The sequence below is a fragment of the Petaurus breviceps genome, unplaced genomic scaffold, assembly GCF_028583685.1.
Source record: "Petaurus breviceps papuanus isolate PSGF00001 unplaced genomic scaffold, PetGlider_PUasm1.0 229, whole genome shotgun sequence".
In the NCBI taxonomy this organism is placed as follows: domain Eukaryota; kingdom Metazoa; phylum Chordata; class Mammalia; order Diprotodontia; family Petauridae; genus Petaurus; species Petaurus breviceps.
The window spans coordinates 33,376,642-33,385,985 of NW_027185903.1; the positions used below are offsets into that span (position 1 = coordinate 33,376,642).

Consider the following 9,344-nt stretch of genomic DNA (forward strand, 5'->3'; position numbering starts at 1 on the left):
CAGCTACAGGACTAATATGACCAAGCCTATTTCTAACATCGAATCAGAAATCAGGAGGTAAGATAAAAGAATGAGCAAATATACAAACAAAAAAAGAATCCTACCATAAAGAGTCATCATAGTGACAAGGAAGCTCACAATATAAACCCAAAAGAAGAAAATTACTCCAAAACATCTACAAGCAAAGCTTAAGAAGAAAATTCAGTTTGGGCAAAAATCCAACTAGAATTTCTGGAAGAGATGACTAGTTTAAAGATGTTTTCATGTTTAATGTTTAAGAGAGCACATGAAGAAAAAAATTGGAAAAGAAAAGATAGCTGTGGAAGAAAGAATTGGAGAAAAATTAACAACTTGGCACAAGAGGGATCAAAACTCCCTGAGTCACTGTAAAGCCATGCATGAGCAGCTTTCCAGAGGAATGCTGCTGTGAACAGTTTTCAAGGTTCTGATTACACAGTATAGTGAGTTCTCTATTTATTCAATAACAAATCAGAGCAAAATATTCATAGAAAATCAAAATACAGCATTCACAATGTTACAACTTATCACAGAAAATAAAAATACAGCATTCACCATGTCACAACTCAACAACTTATTACTAAAATGGCCACATAGTTTTCACCAAAGTGATCACATAGTTTAAAACAAAGTACATTCATTTAGTCAATCACAAAATCCTTTAATCAATTACAAAGTACAAAAGTCAAAGTTATCCACCCCTAGGTCACAGTAAATCATAATCTTCTCAGTCAGTACACAGTATCCAATAAAGTCTTCTTTCAACTTGACTCGAGACTGGCTCTCAGCTTCCATGGTTCCTTTTCCATATTCCCAGCTCCAACTGTCACCTGGATTCAAAGGCAAGCAGCTCCCAGTTCCTTGTCTAGCTCCTCATCCAGTTCTTCATCCAGTTCCCATTTCACATTGAAGTTCACAGTGTCCGGTCCACCTCAAGTCCTTCACAGTTGCTGTTTCTGGGAAGACAAAGTTTGACAGAGCCACAATAATATTCATACACATTTCCAGAACCATAATCAATTCACTATCTACCTATGAAATCAACTCAGACTCACCAACAAGGTCTGAGAACTCAACACAAATCATCAAAATAGAAATCAACACAGACCCACAAACAAGGTCCAAGAGGTCAGCACAAATCATCAGTAAAGTCCCAGGACCTCCAACACCCTCCTCCAGGACTTCTACAAACATACAACCAGAAAATCCTCTTTCAGGGCTTCCAGTAAGGTCCCAGGGCTTCTGTACAAAGTATCACATACAAACATCAACACAGACAGAGCAGACAAACAGAGTGCCGAGATACCACAAGTTTTCTCCTTCTTGACTCTACCACCACAAGAGTCCTCTTCTCAGCTCTGATGTCTCTATCCTGGGCCTCTCCTTATATATGGTCATTAGTTCCTCCCCTTTCTATTGCAGGAGTTCATGAGTTCTAGGGTTCACAAGTTGTGGGGTTCATAAACTCTATTTCTTAACAGACTTGATACAAGGCTCAAAAGAAACTTGAATTAGAACAAGGTTTTAATTCAATAGATAAAACAAGGTGTGAACTACTTCTGTGCTTGCCATTACAGCCACAAACTCCCTGAAAGTTTGAATGGACCAAATAGAAGACAATGACTCCATGAGATAATAAGAAATATTAAAACAAAATTAAAAGTTTGGGGGAGCAGAAGAAACTATAAAGTTATCTCTTTAAAAAACTGACCTAAAATGGATTAAGGAGAAAAATTTTAAAATCATTTAAATAAATACCATACAGCAACAACAAAAAAAACTAGCCATCACATTTCAAGAAATCTTAAAACGGCCCAGATATCTTAGAACCAAAGAGCAAAGTGGAAACGAAAAGATCTACCAGTTACCTCTTGAAAAAAACCCCAAAATGAAATCTCCAGGAACATCATGGCCAAAACCCAGAGTTTCCAAGTCAAAGAAAAATTACTGCAAACAACCAGGAAGAAAGAATTCAAGGACCAAGGAGCCATAGTTATGATCACATAAGATTTAGCAACCACCAGAAGTAGTGGAAGAAATAGAAAACATAGATGATATTCCAGAAGGCAAAAAGATATAGGCTTATTACCAAGAATAAACTTACCCAGAAAAAACTGAGTATAATATAATGGGAATGAGGAGGGAGAGAATGGACCTGATTGAAACAGAAGTGAAATACAGAATCTCCAAGTATTCTTGATGAAAAGACCAAAAACTTCGGAATGAAAACACAGGAGTGAAGAAAAACATTAACACGTAAACATGAATGAATAATGATAAAGAACTAAACAAGGACATGTTGCTTACATTTAAATATGAGACGATATTTGTGTCCCCTCTGAAAACTACCATCATCACAGGCCATGGATGAAGTCCAATTAGACAAGATCTGGAAATGGCTCTGTTATGTCTTGATGATTTAAGAGCAGAAAGAGAGGAAAAGAGTTCTCCATTTCCTCATCTGTAAAATGAGCTGGAGAAGGAAATGGCAAACCACACCAGCATCTTTGCCCAAACAAATAAATAAATAAAACACAAATTGGGTCACAAAGAGTAGGACATAGGTGAAATGAACAACAATAAGTTAAGAAAGCAAATAGAAAAAGCAAAAAAAAAAGTTGTGGTATATAAAGTGTGATAGAATAGTATTGTACTGAGTTCTTATCAGTGTTATGGCCAATCCTGACTCCAGAACATGCTACCCAACTCCTGAAAGAGAGGTGAAAGACTCAGCAGAATGAGATATAGATATAAATATTTAGATATAGTAAAAGAATACATGCTTGTAACAAGTCTTGTTTTTCTGTTGTTCTTGGGAGGGAATTATAGTGGGGAAGTGGGAGAAGGAAGATTTTTGCTGATTTAAAACAGTAAAATACATATATATATATATATTTTAAGAATGTTAGCTCCTTGAGGGAATTTCTATGGTTTTGCTTGCATTTGTATTTTCAGTGCCTGGCACATAGTAAATACTTAATAAATGCATGTTGTTGAGCATTTATTAAACACTTTGAATTTATCATAACTCTGTCAATAAATGAGGCCTACCCCCTTACCCCCCAAATATTAAGATGTTTGTATATTGGCAGATTATTCTCCCTCCCATACACCTAATCTGAGATAATGACACATATGTAGACTCTCAATGTAAAAGCTATAAACACTTCTATCAAAGAGCCTTTGATGTCTTCCTTGAGAAAATCACACAAGGTCTTTCTCCTGGCATTGTTCGGGCAATTTAGGGTCAAAATCCCCTGTAAATCTTCTTGCCCATACTAATTAGTTACTCTAAAGTATAATTATGTACTTTTGACCAACTCTCACTCTTTCTTTTGTTTTATTTTATCCCTAAAACCAGCTAAGAAGGTCTCCCTTATCTCAATTACAGCTTCACAGATAAGTGTCTACATAGGATAGCCCTACAGTATTTAGAATCATAGATAGCATCCTTCTCATTCCCCTCCTTAGCAGACTTTGAGGAGATGGAAGTGGAGATGGGGGAAGAGATTCGAAGAGGATGCCTTTCTTCTTCCCAGCCCAGTTGGGGTAGGGGAAGGCAGGAAGACTGAGACAGAAATAAGCCTTTAATGACAACAATCAAGCACATGAACTATCAGGGAAATTCCTTTCAGACATTTTTCAAAACATATTCTATGAGAGCAGTAGTCATCTACAACAATGGTGAACCCCTTCCTGTCTCATGCCTTTTTCAATATTGAAAATCAGATAATCATTGAACATAGTTATCCATGGTAATGCATCTACAAATTAGCTTATACATACTACCCTCTGAAATACGGGCCCCCTAAAAGGTACCTTAACTTCAATGCATGCTTTGGGTCAGCATCTATTCAAAACCATAGCTCACTATCCTCTACCAGTGATTTATTTCTCAAGAACAATTTGTTCATAATTAAAAATGTTTAAACAAAATGGCAAGATAGGTTAAAAAAATCCCCTCTCTGTAAACTCCCTGAATTGATAACTAATTTATTAAATTGTAAAATGAATCAGGCATGCCAGGTTCTTTGTGTACTTACTGGGAAAGACCATAATGGCAGCAGGAAGTGAGGCTGCAATCATACTTTAACAAGGCACAGAAGGTGTTGGAGTAAAACAAACAGAAAGTACAGTGACAGGCAGCAAAAGTGCGTGGGGTACAAAGGCAGACAGCATGGACACAAGGAATGGGAGGTAGTGGAAGAAGGCAAGCAGTGTGGGAAGAGGATGTGGAGGTGGAGTAACACAGAGTATCACTCATGGTACCATGGATCAGCGTTGGGAGCACTCAGCACCATGGACCCGATGGAGATGATAGAGTGCTGGGGGAAGGGCTTTGAGATCTCATTTTTATAGGATTTGGGCAGGGGAGAGGGAATAAACTAAGTTTTATCTGTGTCACCTTGAGGTTAGTGCATTAACACATCCAGATCAACTCAAAGCTGTAAGTAAAACTTTGAAGTTAACATGTCCATGTCACGTCAAAGTTATCAGCATCATTTGGTGTTCTTCTGGCCTTATTGCAGATGTTTGGAAATTATCTGAGATATATTACATATATATACACACATAATAGTACCAAAGGGCCCTCACAGTAGAGTCTAGATGGCTTCCCATGATTAAATACATATTGCCAGGAAGTCAATGTTGGTGAATATATGATACAATTTGTATATCATGTTCTTTTTTATCTTTGGGACAGTTTGTACATGTCTTTTGGGTCCCCCTTTGCAGTCTTACTTCCTGATATTGCCATTTTATGCTAGCTACTTATAAACTTACTAACTGGAAGGGAGTGGGGTTGTAAGGGGTACAAGAACAAGATAAAATTTTTATACACTCTCATATACCTACAGATATCATATCTCTAAATTTCTGTACCATTGGTTGGAGACTGTATAGGAGGGATTCATATGAGAGCGGTCCAAGAATGTAAATTGAGGGCATATTGTGAAAGACTTTAAATATGAGAGAGGTTGGTATTTAACCCCAAATGAATAGGGAAGCACTGAGGAATGACATTATTAGAACTGTGTTTTAGGAAAGTCAGTTTGGCAGGTGTGTGAATGCTGGATTGGAGAAGGGAGAGAACAGAGGGAGAACAATCTGGAGGCTATGTCAGTAATCCATGTCATCGGTAATAGGGAATGAACTTGGGTGGTGATTATGTGAGTAGAGAGAAGAGGAGAGATGTGAGAGTTAGATAAGTAGAACTGAAAATATTTGGCAATTCACTGGATATTAGGAAGAAATAAAATATAAGGATGTCTCTAAGGTTGCAAACCTAAGTGACTAGAAGGAAATTAAGAAGAGGGATAGATGGGGAGACGATGATGAGTTCTTTTGGGGGCATGATAAGTTAGATAAGTCTTTGGGTCATCCAGGAAGAGATACAGGCAAGTGAAGAAGGGGAAATCTGAGGGCTGCATATGTACAGTTTGATGTCAATTTCATAAAAAGGATAATCAAACTCATTCCATTTGATCAGTTCCACAAGAAAGAGTGTGTAGAAATAAAAGAGAAGAGGTCCCAGATCAGAGCCTGGAGGGGTACCTAAGCTTACAGAAAAGGACAGTATGCAAAGAAAACCAAGAAAGAGTTGTTTAGAGAGAAAACTAGGAAATATCAATAGTTTATCCACTGATCTTTTTCAAATTTTCCATCTAGTAGCAATAGCATGATTACTGGTTTATAATACGGTATGACATCTGGCAATACTAGAAAATCATCATTTCTGTTTTCATCATTATTTACTTGAAGTTCTACAATTTCCTACTAAGGGGTTCCTACAAAGCAACCCTTAACATCTTGGTTGATCTAGCATAAAATCTATAAATCAATTTCATCAGTATCATTATTTTTACTCTCTTGGTATAGCCCAACCATAAAGAGTGAAATTCTCTCTAATTATGCCTCTTGCTTAATTTCTGTAAAGATGGTTTCACAGGTGCATGTATGTCCTGAATATGTTTTAGCAGTTTAAATCCCAAATGTTTTATGCATTGTAGAAAAGATTTTCTCATTCTATCATTACCTCCTGGATATTCTCTTAGTATTGCTAAGAAATGAAGGTGTTATTTGCAAAGGATGGCCTTTTTCAACAAAGCCATGCAGGTACCTGGGCATTACCACTCCCCTTTCAAATATTACAAAATTATCTTTTGAATAATGCATTCCCCAGGATTCCAAGAAGTTGACTAAGTCACAAGCAGTTTAATTAGCTCCTCAGTCTTATTTGAATAGATTAAAAATCCATCCAAATTAGAGATTTAAAGGAGAAAAAAGAAAGAAAAGAAGGGGAGCAACCATAGAGCCTCAAAGAAAATAGTTGCTCAAATAGAAAATAGGAAATGACAAGTAAATAAGTAAACAATAGAACACAACTTCCAGTATAATGAACAAACACAAATTACTAAAAGATCCAGAAACAAAAATTGAAAAACAAATAAACTTCAACAATTTCCCAAGAAATGAAAAAGGGACCTAGCCTAAGACATAAAGATAATAAACATTTTAAAGAAAATAAGGAAGATAAGGCATCAATTGAGAAAGATCTGTAATATCTAATGAGATACCTATTATTAGAAAAATTAAACGATGTGTAAACTTTTTTCATACAGAGCAGTTTGATGCTAAAAGAGGGAGACCAAAAAAACTTTTTTTCATAAAGAGTTATATCTGCTGGTAAAGGATATAAACAAAGTATTATATCTTTCTTTCTCTTCATGCTTTTGCATGTAAGCAATTGGACAGTTTAAAAGGCAACAAGTTTTTACTTATTAAAAACTGATTATATTTAAGCATGAAGAAAGTCTCAAGAACACAGAATATGGTGAAGACTGTTCTAAGAACTGAGATTCTGAGAATTGTGGTCCTGCTCATTTACATATAACTGTTTTAAGATCAATCAGGAGAAAACTCAGGAGAAAAATGAGAAATCAAATAACTATTTGGAAATAGAAGGATGATAAAATAAGGACTAGTGACTTCATTGGAGAAATGTGGCTAGTTGTTAACCTCATAAGTTAAAGGGGAGTTACTGAATTTTGAGAAACTGATTTGTCATTGAAGCAGATTACACTAAAGACTGTGGCTAAGACTTAAAATGTTTAAAAAAAAAAAATAGATGGAAGAGGGGGCAAAAAGCAGCGTTATCAGAGGTATCTGAGTAACCTGATATCCGGAGCAGTTAACTAAAATAAAGACTTCACTTCCTAGCCCCTACTTGTAAGTTACTGGATACTAATTACATACAAGTGTGGTTGGTGGTACAGTGGGATCCAACTATTGCCCTTCAGCGCCACCTAGAGGTTAATAGAGAAGAAGCACCTTAGAACGATCAGCTGCAACTGCCTCTTAGTTGGAGAGGTTTTCCAAAGGTCTTTCCGTAAACTAAGCTAGTTCGTGTTGCCCCTAATCTCTGAGTTATTTACTATGGGTTCTGTTCTGATTCAACAGGGTGAGCGAATTATTCCTGGTGAGCGAAGAGCTAGAAGGGAAGTGCTGGCGTGTAATGCCCAGAGAGAAACAGCTTTGTAAGAAAGCTTCAAAGTTTCTCTGGCTTTAACGCCTAGGCAACTGAGGAAGTTTTACATTTTTACGGGAAACACGGGGAGATATAGATACTCAACATCTGTCGGGAGTCGAGTCAATTACTTGCTGAAGGAAATTCATGGTTTCAGTATTAGGTCCTAATTCCTTTTTTTTTTTTTTTAAGAGATGTTTCAAAGTTTCAAAAACTTGTAAATTCTAATCCACTTAATAAATGATTTTTTTTTTTCAAATCATTCATTGTATCAATGTCAAACACTGAAAAGAATACACCAAACAATGGATCTACACAAGCCCTCTTGGGGTTTTTTGTGTGATCTTCGCTTCCCTGAGAGTTTCACGGAACATTATAAATGTTGAATCCGTGCTCAATGATGAAACATTTTCTGAACTAGCATTCACTATAAACTACAATATTTCCATTAAAACGAAAGCTGGAGTGTCACAAAAACGAAGAGGTCATTGGCAAAATAATGTTTGAGGCACAGTACATCATATTTGCTCATGACGTCCAGTCATTGCTTACAAAGAAGCATCACAGCATACAAAACGTGGTCATCATTTCTTTATCCACCTCCCTAGTTTTAAAGTCTAGTTATGACAAATCCTAGCATTTGCGTAATTCATTATAAGTTTGTTTTGCTTTGTTTTTTAAAAGCATCTCATTAGCGGTAACAACGCCAGTGAGAATCTATTAAAAACGAACTTTGTAGCGTTGGCCAACTGCTTTAGAATCTTATGCCATGTAGAAACTTTCTATTCAAAGTAGAAAGTACTTAATGCCATACAGTAAGGAATTAATCCCCAAAGGTAACTGAAGATTACAATGATCAGTACTTCAAAATTCACTGGAGAAGAAAATAAATGATATGACAAAACTGAAAGCATATTTTTTCACTGGTGAATTCTGCACTGTGTTCCTTTTAAGGATGCTTAGCTCATCAACAAGGTTCCCACTGTAATCCAACAGCTTTGGGACAGGGTGCGAAACAAAAACATACCTGCTTTGTAGTCCCCTGAATAGTTTGGATTTGTCACTCTTGATAAAGGCAGTACTTGGGGGAACCGCCCCATTTTCGTCCACATATTCCGAGAATAACACCTGCCCATAGCTTCCGATCTCAAACCGTTTCTTCCTGGAAGCATCCTCTTCAATTAGGATACAGCTGAGTTAAGTTAAACTGTCCAAGATCACAAGAGCTACAGAGCAAAATGTTGGAGAACCCCAGTTCTCTGCATGCTTCCGATGATAATTCAGATCCCTGGACAGATCCCGGCTTGCAGCTCAGACGCCAGCAGCAGCCACAGTACTAACGCCGGACTGAGCAAACTACCGCTGCCCGCCTGAGATCGCTGCGATTCCCTAATTCCTTTCAATGACATTCCAGAACTTGTGTGACATACAGTTTTGTTTACCTGCACTTTTTTTTTAACCTTAGGTTCATTTTCCATGTCATCTCTTTTTAAAGTTGGGTTTTGGTGGTTGCTGTTTAAATAAATAAATAAATAAATAAATAAATAAATAAATAAATAAATAAATAAATAAATAAATAAATAAATAAATAAATAAATAAATAAATAAATAAATAAATAAATAAATAAATAAATGAATGAATGAATGAATGAATAAATAAATAAATAAATAAATGAATGAATAAATAAATAAGTAAATAAGTAAATAAGTAAATAAATAAATAAATAAATAAATAAGTAAATAAATAAATAAATGAATGAATGAATGAATGAATGAATGAATGAATGAATGAATGAAT

At 36.0% G+C, this 9,344-nt stretch overlaps 1 long non-coding RNA gene across 1 annotated transcript; it reads right to left on the reverse strand.

The window, feature by feature from the left end:
- Nucleotides 1-461: 461 nt before the first annotated feature.
- Nucleotides 462-9,249, reverse strand: LOC138167293 (uncharacterized). The gene is made up of 2 exons (XR_011169854.1): nt 8,574-9,249; nt 462-974 (listed from the first exon to the last, which is right to left on the reverse strand). It is a non-coding gene; the product is annotated as an uncharacterized lncRNA (long non-coding RNA).
- Between the last annotated feature and the right edge of the window lie 95 nt (nt 9,250-9,344).